This window comes from Thamnophis elegans, chromosome Z (genome assembly GCF_009769535.1).
Source record: "Thamnophis elegans isolate rThaEle1 chromosome Z, rThaEle1.pri, whole genome shotgun sequence".
Lineage (NCBI taxonomy): Eukaryota > Metazoa > Chordata > Lepidosauria > Squamata > Colubridae > Thamnophis > Thamnophis elegans.
The window spans coordinates 126,592,562-126,619,407 of NC_045558.1; the positions used below are offsets into that span (position 1 = coordinate 126,592,562).

General features: G+C 46.8%; 1 protein-coding gene across 2 annotated transcripts in view; it reads left to right on the forward strand.

Moving 5' to 3' along the window:
- The window catches only part of TEP1 (telomerase associated protein 1), a 174,783-nt gene that overhangs the window by 63,005 nt on the left and 84,932 nt on the right, over nt 1-26,846 (forward strand). The gene's annotated exons all lie outside the window — the stretch shown is intronic.

A 26,846-nucleotide genomic window follows, 5' to 3' on the forward strand; every position in this document is an offset into this window, starting at 1 on the left:
GCTCAATCGTTACATCAAATACCAAAAATTCAAAATGCAGTCTCTCAAGAGCATATTGGTCTCCATCTGCCAAGGTGACATGATGACTTCAGTAGATATCAAGGAAGCGTACCTCCATGTGCCATATATCTGGCGCATCAGAGGTTTCTGCGGTTCCACTTCAACGGCTGCCATTTTCAATATCGGGCCTTGCCTTTTGGCCTGTCCTTGGCCCGCGCATGTTCACAAGCTCCTGGCCGTGGTGGCAGCCTCCCTTCACTCGATTCCAATACGCGTCAATTGTTATTTAGACGACATATTGGTGCTATCGCCTTCTTGAGACCAGGCCCTGCGGGATCTGCAAGTCATGATGGACTCACTGCGCAGTCATGGTTTTGTCCTCAACCTACCCAAAAGCCATTCTCCTGTGTGCTGCTCAGGGAATCCAATCATGGGTTAACTAAGCCCTTTAGCCTTGAGACTGAGTATGTAAATTTCTAGACCACGCCTCCTCTGCCTGGACTGTTTCAGTTTCTTTACTCAGTCCAAACCCTACGAGACGTCTTTCAATTCTCTCCTTGACTAATTGACAAACTTCTCAGGATTATTGGATTTGGTAGTATTAATTCTTCTGTGGATTCTTTCCATTTGTGGGGTAGTGGCGGCAGTTGTCTGCCAGCCCGATTCCTCATTGTTGCTGCTTCCCCTGTAAGGGATGTTTGTTTCTGCAGCTAGAGCGTGAGACGATCTTGCCGTTTTGGAAGCGGCTTTGCTGTCTGCCCTCCCCTTGTTTTCGGCGCGTTGGGGCACTGAGCCTCCCAGCGGCGCTTCTTTTGTGCCAGATAACACCCGCCTGCAGGCGCGGTCAGATCCTGGGCTGTTGCTTGACGGGGCTACCCCCCCTTCCCTCCGCCTACCTCCCTCGTTCTCTCGCCGGAGCGGCTGCCGGAGGGCTACATAGATCGGCTATTGAGGTTTCTCTCTGCCGTTTCGCATTTGAATTGCGCGCCTTTGCTGCCGGTCGCCATTTTTTGGAGCGAGTTCACGCATGCGTGGTAATGCCCAGGATGAGAAGGCAGATTTCTTTCGCGCGCTGGAGTCTGCGCACTTCTACCGACCCTCCCTTTTCCCTCACTCGAGGCTGCTGACTCAGGGAGGAGGTCGCTTTGTCTCTGTCTCTGCTTTCACGTGGCGTTTTTAGTGGTGGTGCTCAATTTGGATTCCTTTGTATCAGTGATTGAGCTCTTTAAAATCCCTCATACCATGGCTGATCAATCAGTAGTTAAAGGTACTGTAGAGCCAGTTTCAGAGCCCCGTTCCCCTGGCGAGGGGGGGGGGGGCTAGCCCTAGGCCCGGCAGGGCCGCAACCAGGGCCTCCAGTAGTAGGCCTCGAGCCTCATCCACTGCCCGGGACAAGTCGCATAAGCGCAAAGACAAGGCCAAGGTTCCCCCGAAGGCTTCAGAGGCCCCCATTTGTCCACCTCCGGTTCTGATTCCACAAAGTGTATCTCCGGTGCATGTTACTGAGCAGGGTTGATCTCCTGATATTCAACTTCCCCAGGCTCCTCTCCCTGAGACGGGGGTTTTTGGGCCTCGATCTCCCCCAATTATTTCTGAGACTAGTGGGGCTTCTCTTCGCTCCCCCCATGTGCTGGGCCCTCTGCCACATTCACGCCCACAGCTGCAGGACTCAGGCCTCTGGAGGGCCAGGATTTGGGCCTTCCTGCTGATTTATTCCTCATGATCTCCGAGGCTATTTCAAAAGGGGTGGATGCAGAATTGATGTGTAGGTCCCAGGTTCCTAGGCCCGTTGCGGCCCACTCAGGCCTAGCTCCCCAGCATTGCAAGGGGATTCTTCTATTCTGCAAACGGATCCTCCTTCACCCTTACCCTCGGTGTTCAGTGCAGAATCCGCTTTAGTGGAGGAAGGTGAACTCCTGGATAGGGAATTTTCTGATGACGAAGGCCTCCCTAGAGATCAGCCTACCGCCCCTGGGCTATTTAGGCATGCTCTTTTTAAATCATTGCTGTATAAGGCCAAGACCACCACCCACATGGGGGAGGCGGCTTCTAGGGAAAGTACAGCTGTAGGTCTGGATGCCACCGAGCGTCTTTTCGCTGAGCAGGTGGCCTTACAGGATGTTATTCCATCTCCCAAACTCTTTCTTGATTTGATCCAGAAGCAGTGGGATCAACCGACTGCTGCTAATCCTCCTGGGTCAGGGGATAGGAAGCTATACACGTCTACTCCAGAGTTGGAGGATCTCCTTCAGTTTCCCACCGTGGATGCCCCTATTGCTGCTCTTGCTTCGCCGGCATTAATTCTATCTGAGATTTCAGAAGGGTTAAAGGCCGAGGATCGCAAGGCCGAGACGGTCATTTGCAAGACTCATCAAGCTGCGGCTTGGGCCTTACGCTCAGCTACTGCAGCTTCCTTCTTGAATAGAACTTCCTTAGTTTGGCTTAGGCAATTACAGGATAGACTGTACCCGGAGGAAACGTGCCTCCATCAGGATGTCACCAAGCTGATGGCAGCATTGGAATTTTCTGCGGATGCCACTCTTAGCGCAGCAAAGTTTGCATCCCGGGCCGTAGTTTCTAATGTGGCTTCCCGACGCTTGCTCTGGCTTCGCCATTGGCAGGCTGATGTCAAATTCGAGTGGCGTTTAGCGTCTACGCCCTTCAAGGGTGGAGCCTTGTTTGGTTCAGTGCTGGATCCCATCCTCATTGAAACATGGGACAAACGCAAGGTCCTTCCCTCTACAAGTGCTCGTATCAACAGAAGACAGCAGCCCTACAATAGGCGGCAGCCCTTTCGGACTGGGGACTCGGGTTTCGCCCCCGCTCCCTACGTCCCCAACTACACCAGGGGGTTTTCCCAGGCACAGGATCGTGGCCAGGACCGAGCCGGCACCAGAGATAGGGGTCGCCAGCAGGGTCAGGCGCAGTCCCAGAATAGGAGGTCTTTCCGAGGAACTAGCAATCGGTTCTTTCAAAGGTACCGGTGACTCGCAGGAGGTAGGACCCATAGGGGGACGTCTCTTGGCCTTCGCTCATCAGTGGGCGGAGCTCACATCAGACGCCTGGGCGCTTCAGGTCGTGACCCTGGGTCTCACTCTAGAATTTCTATCCATCCCCCCGAGAAGGTTCATCAGGTGCCCCGTGCCCAGGTGAGCATCGAAGCGGCGCCTTGTGGATGCCGAGATACGTCATCTTCTCACCATCAGAGCCATGAGCCAAGGTGGCGCGGTGGTTAAATGCAGCACTGCAGGCTGACTGCTAGATCAGCAGTTCAGCGGTTCAAATCTCACCGGCTCAGGGTTGACTCAGCCTTCCATCCTTCCGAGGTGGGTAAAATGAGGACCCGGATTGTTGTTGGGGGCAATATGCTGACTCTGTAAACCGCTTAGAGAGGGCTGAAAGCCCTATGAAGCGGTATATAAGTCTACTGTTATTATTATTATTAAGTACCCAAGGGGCAGGAAGGCCTAGGGTTCTATTTTATCTTGTTCCTAGTACCAAAGAACTCCGGGGGATGGAGGGCAATCCTAGATTTGAAATGGCTCAATCATTATATCAAATACCAAAAATTCAAAATGCAGTCTCTCAAGAGCATATTGGTCTCCATCCGCCAAGGCGACATGATGACTTCCATAGACATCAAAGAAGCGTACCTCCATGTGCCCATTCATCCGGCGCATCGGAAGTTCCTGCGGTTCCACTTCAATGGCCGCCATTTTCAATATCGGGCCTTACCCTTTGGCCTGTCCTCGGCCCGCGCACGTTCACCAAGCTCTTGGCCGTGGTAGCAGCCTCCCTTTGTTCGATTCCAATACGCGTCAGTTGTTATTTAGACGACATATTGGTGCTGTCACATTCCCGGGACCAGGCCCTGCAAGACCTACAAGTCACGATGGACTTCCTGCGCAATCAAGGTTTTGTCCTCAACTTGCCCAAAAGCCACTTGCGCCCGACTACGTCCCTACTTCATCTGGGGACCACCATCAACTCTGTGACGTGCTAAATTTTCCTGTCTCCGGAGAGGTGACAGAGGATACAACACCTGGCGCGTCATGTGCTGTCCCAGAGGCGGTTACCGCTGGTGACATTGTCCAAGCTGCTGGGAAAGATGATATCCTGCATCAGCATGGTTCCCTGGGCCAGGTTCCATGCGCGTCCGCACCAGTGGTTTCTTCTACCCTTCCAGAGAGCACATACCAGTCACTCCCAGATCAAAGTGCGACTTCCGAGCAAGGTCCGTTGGTCCCTGCATTGGTGGATGTCCTCCAGTTCTCCTGTGTGCTGCTCCGGGAATCCAATCATGGGTTAACTTAGCCCTTTAGCCTTGAGACTGAGTATGTAAATTTCTAAACCACGCCTCCTCTGGCTGGACTTCCTTCCTTTCCTCAGTTCTCTTTACTCAGTCCAAGCCTACGAGACCTATTTCAATTCTCTCTTGACTAATTGACAATTTCTCAGGATTATTGGATCTATTAATGGATTTACTTTTGGTACTTTGCTGTGGATTCTTTCTGATTGGAGGTAAAGCGGCAGTTTTGCCAGCCGATTCCTCTCCTTTGCTGCTTCCCTTGTAAGGATATCGGGTTTCTGCAGCCAGAGCGTAAGACGATCTTGCCATTTACAAACGGCTTTTCTGTCTGTCCTCCCCTTGTTTCAGCGCATAGGGACACTGAGTCTCCCAGCGCCGCCTTTCCAATGCCGGATAGCACCCGCCTGCGGGTGAGGTCAGATCCGAGGCTGTGAACTGACGGAGCTATTCCTCTCCTCTCTCTGCCTACCTCCCTCGTCCTCTCGCTGGAGCGGCTGCCGGAGGGTTGCAGGAATCGGCCGTTGGGATTTCTCCTTGCCGTTTGCAGTTGAATTTCGCACCCTTGCTGCTGGTCGCCATATTTGGGAGTGATTTCACGCATGCGTGATAATGTCCGGGGATGAGAAAGCAGATTTTCTTCGCACGCTGGAGTCTGCGTACTGCTGCCGCCCCTCCCTTTTCCCTCACTCGAGGCTGCTGACTCAGAGAGGAGGTCGTTTCTCTCTTTGTCTCTGCTTTCACGTGGCGTTCTTGGCAAGAGGTGCACAATTGGATTCCTTTGTTTCAGTGATTGAGCTCTTTCAAATTCATACCATGGCCGATCAATCAGTAGTTAAAGGTACTGTCGAGCCAATTTCCGAGCCCGTTCCCCTGGCAAAGGGGGGGCTAGCCCTAGGCCCGGCAGGGCCGCAACCAGGGCCTCCAGCAGTAGACCTTGAGCCTCTTCCGCTCCTCGGGACAAGTCGCATAAGCGCAAAGACAAGGCCAAGGTTCCCCCAAAAGCATCTGGGGCCCCCATTTGTCCACCTCCAGTTCTGATTCAACAAAACGTTTCTCTGGTGCGTGTTATTGAGCAGGGTTGGTCTCCTGATATTCAACTCCCCCAAGCTCCCCTTCCTGAGGCGGGTGTATTTGGGCCTCGTTCTCCCCCAATTATTTCGGAAGCCAGTGGGGCCTCTATTCGTTCGCCTCCTCGTGCTGGGCCTTCTGCCACATTCACGCCCACAGCTGCAGGCCTCAGGCCTCTGGAGGGCCAGGATTTGGGCCTTCCTCCTGATTTATATTTCATGATCTCCGAGGCTATTTCTAAAGGGGTGGATGCAGAGTTATTGCGTAGATCCCAGGCCTCTAGGCCTGTTGCGGCCCGCTCAGGCCTAGCTCCTCAGGCATCGCAAGGGGATTCTTCCATTATGCGAACGGATCCTCCTTTGCCTTTACCCTCTGTTTTCAGTGCAGAGTCTGCCCTAGTGGAGGAAGGTGAAATCCTTGATAGGGAATTTTCCGATGACGAAGGCCTCCCTAGAGATCTACTGCCTACTGCCCCCGGGCTATTCAGGCATGCTCTTTTTAAATCCTTACTGTACAAGGCCAAGACCACCACCCACATGGGGGAGGCGGCTTCTAAGGAAAGTGCTGCTGTTCGTCTGGATGCCACCGAGCGTCTCTTTGCTGAACAGGTGGCTTTGCAGGATGTTATCCCTTCTCCCAAGCTTTTTCTTGATTTGATCCAGAAGCAGTGGGATCAACCGACTGCAGTTAATCCTCCTGGGTCAGGGGATAGGAAGTTATACACATCTTCCCCAGAGTTGGAAAGTCTCCTCCAGTTTCCCACTGTGGATGCCCCCATTGCTGCTCTTGCTTCACCGGCGTTAATTCCTTCCGAGATTTCAGAAGGATTAAAGGCTGAGGACCGCAAGGCCGAGATGGTCATCCGCAAGACCCATCAGGCTGCAGCTTGGGCCTTACGCTCCGCTACTGCAGCTTCCTTTTTTAATAGAACTTCCTTGGTCTGGCTTAGGCAACTGCAGGATAGACTGGACCCGGAGGAAATGCGCCTTCATCAGGATATCACCAAGCCGATGGCGGCTGTGGAATTTTCTGCAGATGCCACCCTTAGCTCGGCGAAATTTGCATCCCGGGCCATAGTTTCTAATGTGGCCTCTCGACGCTTGCTCTGGCTTCGTCATTGGCAAGCTGATGTCAAATCCAAGTGGCGCCTAGCATCTACGCCCTTCAAGGGCGGAGCCTTGTTCGGTTCAGTGCTGGATCCCATTCTCATTGAGACTCGGGATAAACGCAAGGTCCTTCCCTCTATCAGTGCTCGTATCAATAGGAGGCAGCAGCCTTACAATAGGCAGCAGCCCTTTCGGTCCGGGGACTCGGGGTTTGCTCCCGCTCCATATGTCCCCAACTACACCAGGGGATTTTCCCAGACTCAGGATCATGGCCAGGACCGCGCTGGAGCCAGAGACAGGGGTCGCCAGCAGGGTCAGGCACAGAATAGGAGGTCTTTCCGAGGAACGGGCAACCGGTCCTTTCGAAGGTACCGGTGACTCGCAGGAAGTAGGGCCCATAGGAGGGCGTCTTTTGGCCTTCGCTCATCAGTGGGCGGAGCTCACATCGGACGCCTGGGCCCTGCGGGTGGTGAGCTTGGGTCTCACTCTAGAATTTCTGTCCATCCCCCCGAGAAGGTTCATCAGGTGTCCCGTGCCCAGATGCCCATCCAAGCGGCGCCTTATGGACGCCGAAATACACCATTTTCTCACCATCAGGGCCATAGAAGCGACATGATGACTTCAATAAACATCAAAGAGGCGTACTTCCATTTGCCCATTCATCCGGTGCATCGGAAGTTCCTGCGGTTTCACTTCAACGGCCACCATTATCAATACCGGGCCTTACCATTTGGCCTCTCCTCGGCCCCGCGCACATTCACCAAGCTCTTGCCCGTACTAGCAGCCTCCCTTCGCTCAATTCCAATACGCATCAATTGTTATTTAGACGACGTGCTGGTGCTGTCGCCCTCTCCGGACCAGGCCCTGCAAGACCTGCAGGTCACGATGGACTCATTGTGTAAACATGGGTTTGTCCTCAACTTGCCCAAGAGCCACTTGTGTCCGATCACGTCCCTACTTCATCTGGGGACCACCATCAACTCTGTGAAGTGCAAAGTTTTCCTGTCTCCAGAGAGGAGGCAGAGCATATACCACCTGGCGCATCATGTGCTGTCTCAGAGGCGAGTATCACTATTGTCCTTGTCCAAGCTGCTGGGGAAGATGATCTCCTGCATAGGCGTGGTTCCCTGGGCCAGGTTCCATGCTCGCCTGCTCCAGTGGTTTCTGCTGCCCTTCCAGAGAGCGCATACCAGTCATTCCCACATCAAGGTGCGGCTTCTGAGTGGAGCCCGACGGTCCCTGCATTGGTGGATGTCCTCCAGGCTTCTCCGAGGATGCCCGTTCAAGGAGCCGAACCGCGTTCAGGTCACGACAGACGCCAGCTTATTTGGATGGGGAGCCCATGCCCTGAACAGGGTGGCTCAAGGTCGCTGGTCGGATCAAGAGCTGACGAACAGCATAAACTGGCTAGAGCTGTGGGCCATCCGTCTAGCCCTCCTGGAGTTTCGGGACATTGTATCTCGCAACCATGTGTTGATCTTGACCGACAATGTGGCTTCCAAGGCTCACATCAATCGCCAAGGGGGCACACAGTCCAGGGCTCTGATGCTGGAAGCGGAAAAGTTATTCCATTGGGCAGAGCCCAGCCTCTCATCGATTCGGGCGGAACAGATCTCGGGCGAGGCCAACACACAGGCGGATTGGCTGAGCAGGGCAACTGTGGATCAGGGGGAGTGGCAACTCCACCCCATTCTCTTCCAGGAACTCTCTCGCCGTTTCGGCCAACCCGAGGTGGATCTGTTTGCACACCCGCACAATGCGCAACTTCCCCGCTTTTACTCCAGATACCAAACCCCAGGGGCGGAGGGGGTAGACGCTCTACGCAGTCCGTGGCCGTCCGGCCTTCTTTATGCCTTTCCTCCTCTCCCGATCCTTCCGTCGGTTATTCAGAAGATCTTGACGGAGCAGGCGGAGGTACTGCTGGTCGCTCCAATGTGGCCCAGACGACCCTTGTACGCAGACCTCGTCCATCTGTCCATTTTGCGTTCTTGGAGGATTCTGGACAACCGGATTCAGCTCAACCAGGGGGCTCTCATACACCCGAACCCCCAACTATTACAATTAGCCATGTGGCACGTGAGCGGGCTATTCTAGCGGCCCTTCACTATTCTGATGAAGTCATTTCCACCATTCAAGCGGCCCGTCGCCCGTCAACTACCCGTATTTACGAGGCCACCTGGCAGGCCTTCTGTCGATGGTGCCGTCACACCAGGGTCGATCCCACCAAGGCCAAGGTGCCCCAAGTTTTGGACTTCTTACAATCCGGCCTCAACAAGGGGCTGGCACCGAACACACTTCGCCGCCAGGTCACAGCCTTGTCAACAGTGATCAGGGGAGGTCAAGGCCGCTCCTTATCTCAGCACTCGTGGGTCCAAACCTTTTTGAAGGGCGCTTCCAACTTACGACCGCCAACCGTACACCGTTATCACACGTGGGACTTGACCTTGGTTCTCAGAGCTCTCACAGCTGCTCCCTTTGAACCTATCCACTCCATCAGCCTCTGGTTGTTGACGCTCAAGACGGCCTTTCTAGTGGCTATCACATCGGCCAGGAGGGTGTCGGAGTTAGCAGCGCTTTCAGTTCGCGCGGATCTTTGCATCTTCCATCCGAACAGGGTGGTGCTTCGTTTGGACCGACCTTCCTTCCTAAGATAAATTCGCTGTTCCACAGGACATAGGAACTTGTCCTGCCGGACTTTTGCCCTCACCCCTCTCATCCTCAGGAACACCAGTGGCACCATCTGGATGTTTGCAGGGCTCTTCGCCGCTATGTGAAGCGCACGGCGTCATTCAGAAGGTCAGAGGCACTGTTCGTTTCCTTCCAGCCTTCGTCAATGGGCCAGAAAGTTTCTTCCCATACCATCGGCCGATGGTTGAAGGCGTGTATTGCGTTGGCGTACGACAGTCACTCATGGCCGGTTCCCAGGCGGATCACCCCTCACTCGACCAGGAGTGCGGCCACCACAGCAGCCTGGGCTACGCAAGCGTCTGTAGAGGAAATATGCAGGGCGGCCACCTGGGCGTCGCCCTCACCCTTTATTCGACACTACAAGATTGATGTCTATGCCTCGGCTGAGGCGTCCTTTGGGCGGAGAGCGTTGCAAAGGGTCCTTCCTTCTGCGGAGGAGCCTGACCAGCCTAGCTCCCGCCCTGGGAATTAATTGCTTTGGCATATCCCATGATTGGATTCCCGGAGCATCACACAGGAGAATGACTGTTGTCTTACCTGAACGGTCCTTCTATGGGTGCTGCGAAGGGAATCCAAACCCGCCCGCAGTTTCGGCTGGCCAGGGCTCCACCTTGATTGTGACTCTGTGACTATCTTATCTCTGACTGGACTTGACCGCTTTAGTGCCAGAATTGCCTGCGGCTTGATTGACATTGACATACTTGCTTCTTCGGCGGACTTCGTGCGAGAACTGAGGAAAGGAAGGAAGTCCAGCCAGAGGAGGCGTGGTTTGGAAATTTACATACTCAGTCTCAAGGCTAAAGGGCTAAGTTAACCCATGATTGGATTCCCTTCGCAGCACCCATAGAAGGACCGTTCAGGTAAGACAACGGTCAACTTCTCCGGGGAAGTCCATTCAAGGAGCCGGACCACATCCAGGTCACGACGGACGCCAGCCTGTTTGGATGGGGAGCCCACGCCCTGGACAGGGTGGCTCAGGGACGCTGGTCGGATCAGGAGTTGACAAACAGCATAAATTGGTTAGAACTACGGGCCATCTGTCTAGCACTTCTAGAGTTTCGGGACATTGTCTCACACAATCACGTGTTGGTCTTGACCGACAATGTGGCCTCCAAGGCCCACATCAACCACCAAGGAGGCACCCATTCGAGGGCTCTGATGCTGGAGGCGGAGAAGTTGCTCCATTGGGCGGAGTCCAGACTCTCATCGATTCGAGCGGAACACATCTTGGGCGTGGCCAACACACAGGCGAATTGGCTGAGCAGGGCCACGGTGGATCACGGGGAGTGGCAACTCAACCCCCTTCTGTTCCAGGAGCTCTCTCGCCGGTTCGGCCAACCCGAGGTGGATCTATTTGCGCACCCACACAACACGCAACTCCCCCGCTTTTACACCAGATACCAGACCTGGGAGCGGAGAGGGTAGATGCTCTGCGCAGTCCATGGCCGGCCGGCCGGCCTTCTCTATGCCTTTCCTCCTCTCCTGATCCTTCCATCGGTCATTCAGAAGATTTTGACAGAGCAGGCAGAAGTGCTGCTGGTAGCTCCAATGTGGTCCAGACGGCCCTGGTAGACAGACCTCGTCCATCTGTCCGTTTTGCGACCTTGGAGGATCCCGGACGATTGGATTCAGCTCAACCAAGGAGCTCTCATACACCCGAACCCCCAACTGTTACAGTTAGCCGTGTGGCACGTGAGCGGGCTATTCTAGCGGCCCTTCACTATTCAGATGAGGTCATCGCCACTATTCAAGCGGCCCATCGCCCTTCGACTACCCGTATTTACGAAGCCACTTGGCAGGCCTTCTGTCGATGGTGCCGCCGCACCGGGGTCGATCCCGTCAGGGCTTCGGTGCCTCAAGTTCTGGACTTCTTACAATCCAGCCTCAACAAGGGCCTGGCACCGAAAACACTCCGCCGGCAGGTCACAGCCTTGTCTATGGTGATTGGGGGAGGTCAGGGTCGCTCCTTATCTCAACATGCGTGGATCTGGACCTTCCTGAAAGGTGCTTCCAATTTGCGACCACCGACCGTCCACCGTTACCCCACATGAGACTTGACTTTGGTTCTCAGAGCTCTCACATCTGCTCCCTTTGAACCCATCAATTCCATCAGTCTCCGGTTGTTGACTCTCAAGACTGTGTTTCTGGTGGCCATCACGTTGGCCAGGAGAGTGTCGGAACTGGCAGCGCTCTCGGTTCGTGCGGATCTCTGCATCTTCCATCCGAACAGAGTGGTGCTTCGTTTGGACCTGACCTTCCTTCCTAAGATCAACTCATTATTTCACAGGACACAGGAGCTCGTCCTGCCGGACTTCTGTCCGCATCCCTCCCATTCTCAAGAAGTGGCACCATCTGGGTGTTCGTCGGGCTCTCCGCCGCTATGTGAAGCACACGGTGTCGTTCAGGAGGTCGGAGGCACTGTTCGTTTCCTTCCAGCCTTCCTCAATGGGACAAAAGGTGTCTTCCCATACCATCGGCCGATGGTTGAAGGTGTGTATTGTGTTGGCGTACGACAGTCATTCACGACCGGTTCCCAGGTGAATCACCCCTCATTCTACCAGGAGTGCGGCCACCACAGCGGCCTGGGCTACGCAAGCGTCTGTGGAGGAGATATGTAGGGCGGCCACTTGGGCGTCGCCCTCACCCTTTATTCGACACTACAAGATTGATGTCTATGCCTCGGCTGAGGCATCCTTCGGGCGGAGAGTGTTGCAAAGGGTCCTTCCTTCTGCGGAGGAGCCTGACCAGCCTAGCTCCCGCCCTGGGAATTAATTGCTTTGGCATATCCCATGATTGGATTCCCTGAGCAGCACACAGGAGAATGACCATTGTCTTACCTGAACGGTCCTTCTATGGGTGTTGCGAAGGGAATCCAAACCCGCCCGCAGTTTCGGCTGGCCAGGGCTCCACCTTGATTGTGACTCTGTGACTAACTTCATTTCTGACTGGACTTGACCGTGCCTAGTACCGGATTGCCTACGGCTTGATTGACATTGACATACTTATTCTTCAGCGGACTTTGTGCGAAACTGAAACAGTCCAGCCAGAGGAGGCGTGGTCTAGAAATTTACATACTCAGTCTCAAGGCTAAAGGGCTTAGTTAACCCATGATTGGATTCCCTTCGCAGCACCCATAGAAGGACCGTTCAGGTAAGACAATGGTCATTTGCGTCCGACCACGTCCCTACTTCACCTAGGGACCATCATCAATTCCGTGACGTGCGAGGTTTCCCTGTCTCTGGAGAGACGGCAGAGCATACAACACCTGGCGCATCGAGTGCTGTCCCAGAGGCTGTTACTGCTCGTGACGTTGTCCAAGCTGCTGGGGAAGATGATCTCCTGCATCAACGTGGTTCCCTGGGCCAGGTTTCATGCTCGTCCGCTCCAGTGGTTTCTTCTACCCTTACAGAGAGTGCACACCAGTCATTCTCAGATCAAGGTGCGGCTTCCGAGCAAACCCCGAAGGTCCCTGCGTTTGTGGATGTCCTCCAGACTTCTCCGGGGATGCCCCTTCAAGGAGCCAGAACGCATCCAGGTTACAACGGACGCCAGGTTGTTTGCATGGGGAGCCCACGCCTTGGACAGGGTGGCTCAAGGACGCTGGTCGGATCAGAAGTTGACGAACAGCATAAATTGCTAGAGCTATGTGCTATCCACCTAGCCCTTCTGGAGTTTCGAGACATTGTATCACATAACCACGTGTTGGTCTTGACCAACAATATAGCCTCCAAGGCTGACAGCAACCGTCAGGGGGGCACCCATTCCAGGGCTCTGATGCTGGAGGCGGAGAAGTTGCACCATTGGGCGGAGTCCAGACTCATCGATTCGGGCGGAGCCCATCTCGGGCGTGGCCCACATGCAGGCGGATTGGCTGAGCAGAGCCACTGTGGATCAAGGGGAGTGGCAACTCCACCCCGTTCTCTTCCAGGAACTCTCTCGCCGGTTCGGCCGACCCGAGGTGGACCTGTTTGCGCATCCGCACAATGCTCAACTGCTACGTTTTTACACCAGGTACCAGACTCCTGGAGTGGAGAGGGTGGATGCTCTGCGCAGCCCATGGCCGGCCGGCCTTCTCTACGCATTTCCTCCTCTTCTGATCCTTCTGTCGGTCATTCAGAAGATCTTGACAGAGCAGGCGAAAGTGCTGCTGGTCGCTCCGATGTAGTCCAGACGGCCCTGGTACGCAGACCTCGTCCATCTGTCCGTTTTGCGTCCTTGGAGGATTCCGGACGATCAGATCCAGCTCAACCAGGGAGCTCTCGTCCACCCGAACCCCCAGTTGCTGCAGTTAGCCGTGTGGCACGTGAGCGGGCTATTCTAGTGGCCCTTCACTATTCCAACGATGTTATTGACACCATTCAAGTGGCCCATCCACTACCCGTATTTACGAGGCCACATGGTAGGCCGCCTGTCGGTGGTGCCGCCGCACCGGGGTTGACCCCGTCACGGCCTTGGTGCCTCAAGTTTTGGACTTTTTGTAATCTGGTCTCAACAAAGGTCTGGCACCGAACACACTCCATCGGCAGGTCACAGCCTTGTCTACGGTGATTGGAGGAGGTCAAGGTTGCTCCTTGTCTCAGAATTCGCGGGTCCGAAACTTTTTGAAAGGTGCTTCTAACTTACGACCACCGACGGTGCACCGTTACCCCACATGGGACTTGACCTTAGTTCTCAGAGCTCTCATATCTGCTCCCTTTGAGCCCATCCACTCCATCAGTCTCCGGTTGTTGACACTCAAGACTGTGTTTCTGGTGGCCATTACATCGGCCAGGAGAGTGTCGGAGTTGGCGGTGCTCTCTGTTCGTGCAGATCTTTGCATCTTTCATCCGAACAGAGTGGTGCTTCGTTTGGACCCGACCTTCCTTCCTAAGATCAACTCATTATTCCACAGGACTCAGGAACTCGTCCTGCTGGACTTCTGTCCGCATCCCTCCCATTCTCAAGAACGCCAGTGGCACCATCTGGATGTTCATAGGACTCTCCGACGTTATGTGAAGCGCACGGTGTCGTTCAGGAGGTTGGAGGCACTGTTCGTTTCTTTCCAGCCTTTGTCCATGGGACAGAAAGTGTCTTCCCACACCATCGGCTGATGGTTGAAGGCGTGTATTGCATTAGCGTACGACAGTCACTCGTGACCTGTTCCCAGGCGTATTACTCCTCATTCTACCAGGAGTGCAGCCACTACAGCGGCCTGGGCTACGCAAGCGTCAGTGGAAGAAATATGTAGGGTGGCCACCTGGGCGTCGCCCTCACCATTTATTCGACACTACAAGATTGATGTCTATGCCTCGGCTGAGGCCTCCTTCGGGCGGAGAGTGTTGCAAAGGGTCCTTCCTTCTGCGGAGGAGCCTGACCAGCCTAGCTCCCGCCCTGGGAATTAATTGCTTTGGCATATCCCATGATTGGATTCCCTGAGCAGCACACAGGAGAATGACCGTTGTCTTACCTGAACGGTCCTTCTATGTGTGCTGCGAAGGGAATCCAAACCCCCCTGCAGATTCGGCTGGTCAAGGCTCCACCTTGATTGTGACTCTGTGACTAACCTTTCACTTTTTTCTGACTGGACTTTCTTACCTTAACTTACTACCTGGATTGCCTACGGCATGATTGACATTGGCATACTACTTTGGCGGACTTTGTGCGAAAACTGAATTGGTTCGGTCAGAGGAGGCGTGGTCAAAATTTACATATTCAGTCTCCAGGCTAAAGGACAAAGTTAACCCATGATTGGATTCCCTTCGCAGCACCCATAGAAGGACCGTTCATGTAAGACAACAGTCATTCTATTATTTTTTGTACTTGTTTCATCCTAATGCAGTGCATGTGATTAAAGTTCTCTTTTCTGTGTCTCTTTGTGCAGGTTATTGGAGTAAGGTGGCGGTGTGCAGAAGTCCAGCAAGGCAGTAATCTTCCCTCTGTAAGTAGCTGTCTTTATTGCTGTTTATGCTGGATTCATCCTTAATATAGTAAGTGCAAGTGATTAAAGTCTTCCTTTCTGTGTCTCTTCTTTCTGCAGGTTATTGGACCAAGGTGGTGAGGTGGTGGTGTGCAGAAGATGGAGAAAAGGACAGTAATCTTCCTTTTCGATTACTTTTTTTGATTGTTTCATCCTAATGCAGTGCATGCGATTAAAGTCCTCTTTTCTGTATTTCTTTGTGCAGGTTATTGGAGTAAGGGAGGGTGCAGAAGTCCAGCAAGGCAGTAATCTTCTCTCTGTAAGTAGCTGTCTTTATTGCTGTTTATGCTGGATTCATCCTTAATATAGTAAGTGCAAGCGATTAAAGTCTTCCTTTCTGTGTCTCTTCTTTGTGCAGGTTATTGGAGCAAGGTGGTGAGGTGGTGGTGCAGAAGATGGAGAAAAGGACAGTAATCTTCCTTTTCGATGACTTTTTGTGCTTGTTTCATCCTAATGCAGTGCATGCGATTAAACTCCTCTTTTCTGTGTCTCTTTGTGCAGGTTATTGGAGTAAGGTGGTGGTGTGCAGAAGTCCAGCAAGGCAGTAATCTTCCCTCTGTAAGTAGCTGTCTTTATTGCTGTTTAAGCTGGATTCATCCTTAATATAATAAGTGCAAGCGATTAAAGTCTTCCTTTGTGTGTCTCTTCTTTGTGCAGGTTATTGAAGCAAGGTGGTGAGGTGGTGATGCAGAAGATGGAGAAAAGGACAGTAATCTTCCTTTTCTTTGACTTTTTGTGCTTGTTTCATCCTAATGCAGTACATGCGATTAAAGTCCTCTTTTCTGTGTCTCTTTGTGCAGGTTATTGGAGTAAGTGGGGGGGGTGTACAGAAGTCCAGCAAGGCAGTAATCTTCCCTCTGTAAGTAGCTGTCTTTAATGCTGTTTATGCTGGATTCATCCTTAATATCATAAGTGCAAGTGATTAAAGTCTTCCTTTTTTGTCTCTTCTTTATGCAGGTTATTGGAGCAAGGTGGTGAGGTGGTGGTGTGCAGAAGATGGAGAAAAGGACAGTAATCTTCCTTTTCTATGACTTTTGTGCTTGTTTCATCCTAATGCAGTGCATGCGATTAAAGTCCTCTTTTCTGTGTCTCTCTGTGCAGGTTATTGGAGTAAGGTGGTGAGGTGGTGGTGTGCAGAAGATGGAGAAAAGGACAGTAACCTTTCTTTTCTATTATTTTGTGTGCTTGTTTCATCCTAATGCAGTGCATGCAATTAAAGTCCTTTTTTCTGTATCTCTTTGTGCAGGTTATTGGAGTAAAGGGGGGGGGGGTACAGAAGTCCAGCATGGCAGTAATCTTCCCTCTGTAAGTAGCTGTCTTTATTGCTGTTTATGCTGGATTCATCCTTAATATAGTAAGTGCAAGTGCAACAGGTGCAACCAGTAGTAAAAAAAATTGAATTTCACTGCTGCTTCAAAGGCAGCTCTGGGCGGAGCGTATTACAGTAGTCTAACCCAGTGAACATTCAGGATCGCGGAAACCCTTTCAGGAATTCATGAAGTCAACAAATACTTTAAAATATCTCTGATTAATTAAAAACACAGAAACACTGATGTCATAAACAAGAGATGGTGCTCTAACAAGTCTACCCTTCGAGTTTGTTTTTGGTTTCTTTCTTATTTATTTTTCTTATTTGTCCATTTTATAATTTTTCTATTTTATTTATTTTTATTTTTGTGGCAAAAGAACACTAAGCATATTTAAACTCAGTTTAATGATGATCAACCAACTACCTCCGCTGGAAGTTGGTTCCAAGCTTCCACCACTCTTTCTGTGAAGTTATACTATCTAATATTATTTTTGAACTTACCTCCTGCTGTCAGTTTGAGCTTATGCCCCTGGTACTCTTGATATTTGCTTAACTATTAATTTATACTGTAGTAATTATTGATAGGTATAACCCACATAAGCCAAAGGTTCAGTGGTGGTTTTCAAATAATGTAACAACCGGTTCTCTGCCCTAATGGAGTAGGCGGGGCACAGTGGTCATGTGACTGGGTGGGGGTGGCCAACTCAGTGTCACTCATGTCGATGGGCGCTTCGCCTTAGCTGTTACAATGGTAATAAGGGTTAACTGGAGAGGCAGTTTCTGTAAGCAGGACAATAAAGATTAGGCTGGAAACAACACCAGAATGTTTCCTTTCTGCCTTCTTTACAGGATTAGCCCTGGAAAGTGGAAAAAAACAAAGTGATATTTCTTCCAACAATCGGTTCTCCGAACTGCTTAGAAAATTAACAACCAGTTCTCCCGAATAGGTGCGAACTGGCTGAATCCCATCACTGCAAAGGTTTTTGTGGTTCACTGTCTGGTCAGAGTATATTCATAGATTGGAATAGGGAAGAAGGTCAGCCAATGAATAGACGTGGCAACTGGATCAGCCAATAAGTGCTGTTTGGAAACTGAAACAGTATTTGCTGGAGACAGCAAGGAGCCTGGCGTAGCTTAGTTTAATTTCTGTGCTAAAGCAGCAAACTAGTCTGCTGCTGGAACTGAAAAACCATGCTTGTGTGTTTGCTTGTACTCTATATCATGTTAGACAAACCATTCTTGGTATTGTATATGTGTCTTATGTGTTATTATGTACATAAAGACAAGCTTATGAATCCTGCTGCATCAGTTACCGATTTGTCAATGGTGGTTTCAAAAACATTTGGAGGCATGGCCTGCTTTGTGCTGTATATGTGACTGAGTGGGAGTGGCTATATGTGTCTTATGTGTTATTATGTACATAAAGAGAAGCTTATGAATCCTGCTGCAGGTCCCTTCTGTTACCTATAGTGTAGTCCTCAGTTTACAACCACAATCGAGTCCAATGTTTTTTTATTTCTTCTGCAGTTAGTATTATTTAACAGGATGAAGAGGCAACAGAGTATGACCGCTAGGGCAGTCATTTTTCCTATGTAAGTAGCTGTTTTATTACTTTGTGTTCTTGTTTCATCCTTAATATAGTAGTAAAGCAATTAAAGTCTTCCTTTCTGTATCTCTTTGTGCAGGCCATTCATTGGAGAAAGGTGATCAGGGGGTGACTCCAACACACAAAAGGACAGTAACCTTTCTTTTCTATTATTTTGTGTGCTTGTTTCATCCTAATGCAGTGCATGCGATTAAAGTCCTCTTTTCTGCATCTCTTTGTGCAGGTTACTGGAGTAAAGGGGGGGGGGGTGTACAGAAGTCCACCAAGGCAGTAATCTTCCCTCTGTAAGTAGCTGTCTTTATTGCTGTTTATGCTGGATTCATCCTTAATATCGTAAGTGCAAGTGATTGAAGTCTTCCTTTCTTTGTCTCTTCTTTGTGCAGGTTATTGGAGCAAGGTGGTGAGTGGTGGTGTGCAGAAGATGGAGAAAAGGACAGTAATCTTCAATTTCTATTATTTTTTGTACTTGTTTCATCCTAATGCAATGCATGCGATTAAAGTCCTCTTTTCTGTGTCTCTTTGTGCAGGTTATTGGAGTAAGTGGGGGGGGGGGGGTACAGAAGTCCAGCAAGGCAGTAATCTTCCCTCTGTAAGTAGCTGTCTTTATTGCTGTTTATGCTGGATTCATCCTTAATATAGTAAGTGCAAGCGATTAAAGTCTTCCTTTGTGTGTCTCTTCTTTGTGCAGGTTATTGAAGCAAGGTGGTGAGGTGGTGGTGTGCAGAAGATGGAGAAAAGGACAGTAATCTTCAATTTCTATTATTTTTTGTACTTGTTTCATCCTAATGCAGTGCATGCGATTAAACTCCTCTTTTCTGTGTCTCTTTGTGCAGGTTATTGGAGTAAGTGGGGGGGGGGGGGTACAGAAGTCCAGCATGGCAGTAATCTTCCCTCTGTAAGTAGCTGTCTTTATTGCTGTTTATGCTGGATTCATCCTTAATATAGTAAGTGCAAGTGCAACAGGTGCAACCAGTAGTAAAAAAAATTGAATTTCACTGCTGCTTCAAAGGCAGCCCTGGGCGGAGCGTATTACAGTAGTCTAACCCAGTGAACATTCAGGATCCTAACCCTAACCCTAACCCTAACCCTAACCCTTTCAGGAATTCATGAAGTCAACAAATACTTTAAAATATCTCTGATTAATTAAAAACACAGAAACACTGATGTCATAAACAAGAGATGGTGCTCTAACAAGTCTACCCTTCGAGTTTGTTTTTGGTTTCTTTCTTATTTATTTTTATTATTTGTCCATTTTATTATTTTTCTATTTTATTTATTTTTATTTTTGTGGCAAAAGAACACTAAGCATATTTAAACTCAGTTTAATGATGATCAACCAACTACCTCCGCTGGAAGTTGGTTCCAAGCTTCCACCACTCTTTCTGTGAAGTCATACTATCTAATATTATTTTTGAACTTACCTCCCGCTGTCAGTTTGAGCTTATGCCCCTGGTACTCTTGATATTTGCTTAACTATTAATTTATAGTGTAGTAATTATTGATAGGTATAACCCACATAAACCAAAGGTTCAGTGGTGGTATTCAAATAATGTAACAACCGGTTCTCTGCCCTAATGGAGTAGGCGGGGCACAGTGGTCATGTGACTGGGTGGGGGTGGCCAACTCAGTGTCACTCATGTCGATGGGCGCTTCGCCTTAGCTGTTACAATGGTAATAAGGGTTAACTGGAGAGTTTCTATAAGCAGGACAATAAAGATTAGGCTTGAAACAACACCAGAATGTTTCCTTTCTGCCTTCTTTACAGGATTAGCCCTGGAAAGTGGAAAAAAACAAAGTGATATTTCTTCCAACAATCGGTTCTCCGAACTGCTTAGAAAATTAACAACCAGTTCTCCCGAATAGGTGCGAACTGGTTGAATCCCATCACTGCAAAGGTTTTTGTGGTTCACTGTCTGTCAGAGTATATTCATAGGTTGGAATAGGGAAGAAGGTCAGCCAATGAATAGACGTGGCAACTGGATCAGCCATTAAGCGCTGTTTGGAAACTGAAACAGTATTTGCTGGAGACAGCAAGGAGCCTGGCGTAGCTTAGTTTAACTTCTTTTTTTTTTTATTCTTTTTATTATTATTATTATTATTTTATTACACAATGGGAAAGGGAGAAAATGGAAAAAGGGGGGGGGAGGGGAAACCCATCTTCACATACAATATGTCGTTTGATCACAGGTGCATCCCTACTAAGTTTATACATCCCGTATCTCTCTGTTATATATTTAATAAGCACCACAATAAGCTAGGGTTTAAAAAACAAAATAAAACAAAATAAAACAAGAGAAAAAAAAGGGTGGGGGGGGGGAGGCCAAAAAAGACAAAAAAAGTCCAAAAGGGGGAAAAAAAAAAACCATCATCACATGCAGCATGTCGTTTGGTTACGGTTGTTTTAACATCTACATCTTCAAATAATATTTACCATCTCAAATATTTCCTCTAATGTAACTAAAGGCCTCATTTTCCTTCTACCATATATATTCAGTTAACATTAGCATTGTTTTCCCCCAGAGAGTATACTTCTATTCATTGTTAACCTTGCATTTCATACCTTCAAACAGAGATCTTATTCCTTCATTGTTCAACAAGCCATCGCTGCCTATATATACCAGTTTTCATTTGTTCCCCTATTAGAATTGCCTTATCAGCAGCGAAATATCATTATAGTAAGATCTTAACCTTATACATTATATCACCAGACCTTATATTAGTACTTCCTTATATCAGTATTGAATTATTTCACAGCATAATTATATCATCATTTACTTTTTCCAGTTAAGGCATAAGTGTATCATTTTTCATTTCCAAAATTTTGTTTTTTTCCACTTAGCCATTGATAAAACAAGTCCCATATCTTAAAAAATTGTTCATCCTCTTGCTCTCTAATTTCAAATGTCAATTTACTCATTTTGGCACAGTCCATTATTTTTCGGATAACTTCTTCCTCTTTTGGTATTGTTTCATTTTTCCAGTTTTTTGCAAATACAATTCTGGCTGCTGTTAACACATTTACAATCAAATATTTTAAGTCTTTGTTGTAGGTTTCTGGTAAAATTCCCAATAAAAAGACCTCTGGTTTAAAGTCTATTTGTTTGTGTATCATTTTCTCCAACCACATGTGGATTTTAGTCCAGTATCTTTTGGCTTCAGTGCAAGTCCACCACATGTGGTAGTATGAGCCAGGTATCTGGTGACATTTCCAACACTTTTCTGATTTATTCTTAAACATTCTTGCGATTCTGGTCGGGGGTAGATGCCACCTGTAAAACATCTTATACAAGTTTTCTCTATATGCAGTAGACATTGTCATTTTGTAATTTTGAGACCACAATTTCTGCCAATTCTCTAAATCAATCCCATACTTAAAAAATTTTCCCCACGCAATCATAGTTTCTTTAACTTGTTCTTCATGCAATTTAAACTCCAATAAATATCCATATAGTTTTTTAATTACTTTTTCATCAGTACCTGTTAGAATTTTGTCTAGCTCAGTCATTTTATTATAGAGACCTTTAGTTTTTCTATCTTCATTATATCTAGATTGTATCTGTACATATGAATACCAGTTCATTTCCATCCCTTCTTGCTTCAACTCTTGACTAGATTTGAGCTCACCCTCTGTATTCAATAATTCTGTATATCTAACTGTTTGTTCCTTTTTATGTATTATCGGATACGAAAATGCTTCAATTGTTGATGTCCAGACTGGAATTTTTAAATAATGTAATTTTTTAATCTTTTCCCAATTTAACAACAACGCCTCCCTTATATAATGTCTTCTAAAATAACCATGTGGTTTAGTTCCCTTATACCATAAGAAAGCATGCCATCCCAACAGCAAATCGTGACCTTCTACGTTCAATAATCTAGAGTTTTTTAATGATATCCACTCCTTAATCCACATCAGGTTTGCTGCCTGATAGTATAGCTCCCAATCGGGTAACCCAAAACCTCCTCTTAATCTAACATCTTGTAGTAATTTAAGTTTTATTCTAGCTTTTTTCCCTTGCCAAATAAATTTCAAAACTATTTTATTTAAGTCTAGAAAAAAATCCTTACCCAGTCTGATTGGGATTGTCTGAAACAGATATAGAATTCTAGGTAAAATGTTCATTTTAATTGTGGAAATTCTTCCCATCATTGATAAATGCAAGTTTTCCCATTTCTCCAAATCGATTGCTATTTGTCGTTTTAATCTGACATAATTATCCTCTTTAAGAGTGCTACATCTAGGTGATAAATGTATCCCCAAATATTTAATCTTACTTGTGTTTTGAATCTGCAACATTTCTGACAACTGCTCCTTTTGTGTAGCTGGGATATTCTTTGTCATGATCTTTGTTTTATCTTTGTTTATTTTCAGGCCTGCTACTTCTCCATATTCCTCTATTCTTTCTAACAATTTGAGTGCGGTTTCTAATGGATCTTCAAGAATAAAAACTAAGTCGTCTGCGAACGCTTGCAATTTATACTCTTCTCTCTTAATTTTCATTCCTCTTATTTCTTCTTCTTCTCTGATCTTTCTATTTAAGACCTCTAGTGTTAGGACAAAGAGTAGCGGTGATAGTGGGCAGCCTTGTCTTGTACCTCTCTTTATTTCAATCGGTTCTGTTAGTTCTCCATTTACCATTATCTTTGCTGCTTGTTTCTGGTATATCGTTCGTATAGTTTGAGTGAATTTCTTGCCAAAGTTCATCTGCTCCAGTTGCAAAAACATAAACTGCCAATTCACATTATCAAAGGCCTTCTGCGCATCGAGGAACATCAGTGCCAGTTGTTTTTCTGGGTGGGCCTCATAGTATTCCAAGGTATTCAAAATTATTCTCATATTGTCTTTGATTTGTCTTTTAGGTAAAAAGCCATTTTGATCTGAATGGATGAAGCCATTTAAGTATTTTTTAAGTCTCTCAGCTAGTATAGATGCAAATAGCTTGTAGTCTGAATTTAATAAAGAAATTGGTCTATAATTCTTGATTTGTGTTAAATCAGTCTCTTCCTTGGGTAGTAGTGTGATATACGCTTCTGACCATGACTTCGGTATTTGGTTCTCAGTCATCACTTCATTCATGACTTGTAGGAGTGGGAGGGTCAATATTTCTTCAAATGTTCTGTAGAATTCCACGGGTAGGCCATCTGGTCCTGGGGCTTTCCCATTATTTTGTTTTTTAAGTGCCTCTGTTAGCTCCATCATTGTTATTTTACTTTCTAACATTGTTCTGGTTTCATCTGGTACCTGGGGGAGATTGGCATCTTGTAGATACTTTTTGACTCGTCCTTCCTCCACCTTCTCTTGTTCATAGAGTTTAACGTAGTAGTCGTGTATAATATTTTTTATTTCAGTATTTCCATACTGAATTTCTCCTTGTTTATCTCTTAGTTGAAGTATTTTCTTTGTTTCTCTCTCTTTTTTCATCTTATATGCCAACCACCTGCCTGGTTTGTTCGCATTTTCAAAATAATTCTGTTTGGCACCTCTAATTTTTTGTGCCAGTTCTTCCTTTTCTAATAGGTCCATTTTGTGTTTAATTATGTCCATTTTTATTTTAACATCTTTTTTTTGTGGTGCTCTCTGTACTTCTCTTTCAAGTATTTTATAGTCATTGTCTAGAGCTTTATGCATTTGTCTTTTCTTTGAGTTTCTCTTCCTTGTGTAATCTATTGTCAAACCTCTGATAACAGCCTTCATTGTATCCCAGAGATTCTGCAACGACGTATCTTCTTTCCTATTTTCTTTAAGGAAAAGGACTAGCTCTTTTTCCATTTTTTGTACAAACTCTTTTTCTTTCAATATAGTGTTATTTAGTGTCCATCTAGATCTTGCCCTTTGGCCTTTCCATTTAGTTAAAATTGGATTGTGGTCCGCCCAGGTACTTGCTTCAATCTCAATTTCTTTTATGTTGGAGCTCAACTCCGCTGAGACCCATATCATATCTATTCTAGAGAATGAAGAATATCTATTTGAGTAGAAGGTATATTGTTCTTTTTTAGCGTTTCTTTCTTTCCATATATCTTTTAGATTTAGTTCATCTGTCATCCTAAAAAAAGATTTCGGCAGAAGCTTCCTATTTAATTTTTTTGTTTTATGTGTTTTATAGTCCATATTTTGATTCACAATGCCATTAAAGTCTCCCATCATACAAATATCAACATAGTCTAGTTCCAAAACTTTTTTGTGTAGTTTTTTGTAAAATTCATCTTGTTTTTCATTGGGGGCGTAGATTCCAATTAGGAGTGTCTTTTTGGTATCCATAATTTCCACCATCAAAATTCTTCCCTCTTCCTCTGCGTAGACTACTTTTGTTGGGATGTTGCCTTTAATATAAAAGACCACTCCTCTTTTCTTGCAATTTCCAATGATGAAAACATTTTCCCAAGCTTTGGTTGAGTTAGTAAGTGTTCATATTTCTTTTGAATATGTACTTCTTGCAGACAGATTATGTCAAGTTGTAATTTCTCTAATTTATGGAATACTTTCTTCCTTTTAGTTGCCGAATTAAGTCCATTAATGTTGATTGTAATCATTTTTCTTTCTTCCATGTTTATACTTTATATACAGGATTTATCGCTCTAGTAGATCTAGATTCTCGTTTTTCTTTGCGGCTCCCATTCCCTGTCTCCCCTTCTTTCTCACTTCCACCTACTGCTCCTTCTATTTTTTCGGTTGCGGTTGCAGGTGGTTCCAGTATTTGTATCACTGCATCATCTTTCCCAGCTTTCTCCGCCGTTTCTCTAAAGTATTCTTCGTAGAAAGCTTCTGCCTTCTCAGTTGTATCTATCCTGTGTCTTTGTCCTTGCCAAGTACATAGTAAACCTTCCGGTATGAGCCATCTATAGTTAACACCTTTTTTTATCAATACTTTAGTCAGAAATTGATATTCTCTTCTCCTCTCTCTCACCTCTCTTGGAATTTGTTTGAGTACTACAATCTCCTTACCTTTATATTCTAGTTTTCTATCTCTCATTTTCTGTAAGATTTGTGATTTAATTGTTTTCTTAGTAAATCTTACATGCACTTCCCTTGGGAGAGCATTTCTCATTGCATATCTTGTGTATACTCTAAAAGTCTCATCAATTGTTTCTTTTATTTGGTCCTGGGACATCCCCAGAACATCTATCAAAATATTTGAAATCATCTGAACTAAGTCCTCTCCTTTTTCTTCTTCTATGTTTTGAAATCTTAAGAAAAATTCAGACCTTTCCATCTCCCATCTTAATATTCCACTGCTCTCTCTTTCTACATCACTTAGTCTGATCTCTAGCTTTTCAGTTTTCTTCTCTCCTTCTTGAATCTTATTTTCAATTTTTTGAATCCTATTTTCATATTTCAGCATCCAGTTGTGTATACTTTCTACTTTTCCTTCCATATTATCAACTTTTTGCCCTATGCTTTGGTTTTGTTGTTCCATTGCCTCCATTTTTTTTTACAAGGGTATCGTTTCCTGCTTGCATTTTCTGCATCATTTGTATAAGTGTTTCAAAGTTGGCTTCCTTCTCTTTTTCCTGATGGGACATCGTCTGTGTTGTCCTCTGGCCTCCCGCAGGTGAGGGGGCAGGGGTTGATGTAAAGCCAGAGGCAGCTGCTTTTCTACTCATAGCCAATTAGTATTGGAGGGTGGAGGGTTATAAGTATGGTGGATTAAGTACGTGAAGTACACAGAGGAGAGGGGGGGGATAAGAAAAGGGGGGAAAAGAGAAAGGGGAGGAAAAGGGAGAAAGGAGAGAAAAGGAAGGAAAGAAAAAGGAACTTTTTTTTGTTTCAAAGATGAAAGGGATGCAGTAAGAGTACAATAGAAAATATATATATAAATAAGAGAATATGAAATAGTAAAAAAGAAAGACACCCCCCCTCCAAAAAGGGAAGAAGAGGTGCTTCAGCTACAAGTGAGAAAAGAAAAAAGCAGAAAAAATGTAATAGTCAAGAGGTGATCCAAAGGTTAAAAAGAATAATCAAAACAGAAAAAAAAATGTAAAAGATCAAAAGGTCGATGGTGATGATCAAAAAAGAAAAACTCAATGTCGATGTCTCCATAGCAGATAATATGAAAATGGTGTTGGGAGATGAAAGGATGCCAACAAGCTAAAACAAATGGTTTTTTCCGGACTCTTCCCCCCCCCCCCCTAAGATAAGAGTCTCTCCAAGGTCACTCTCAGCCTTGCTGTTTTATCTAACAGGTTCCCAGCTGCGTAAACACGTAAATCAAATGCATTACAGGGGGGATTTTAATAACAAAGTTCAAGTCCACAAGATGGCAGTGTTGGCTTGTAATTTGTAGTTTACAGCTTGTTTTAGTCCGTTCCGTGGCGTTTGTTAGTTACTAATTGTTAAAAAAAAACATCAAAAGGGCTAAAAGGCAACGAAGAAGAACAAACAAAAAAAAACCAGATCTTCAAAGCACTTTAAGTTTAAAATTTAGTGCCCCATTAGATTCAAAGTTAAAGGTATCGACAACAAAAAGAAGGAACATAAAAAACCGATTTAAATTACAGGAAAGTCCAGCCCGGCTTCCAAGAATTAAAAAAAGGAACAGAAAAATAAACTTCCAAATGGCAAACATTTATCGCCGCCGCTTTTCTCACTTATCAGCCTTATTTTAAACTAAGTTTCCAAATTTAGAGTGTTCTCTTTCCAACAAGAAAAAAAGATTTTAAACTCACACCAAACGACATGTTCATATCCAGCTCTATCTCTGGGCTTTTGCAGTTGTAGTCAGCATCGAGCTGATCCGGAAGTCACTGGATTAGGGAGGCTTTCCTTAGGTTCCCAGAGATTATGCGAACATCTCTGGGACCACTGG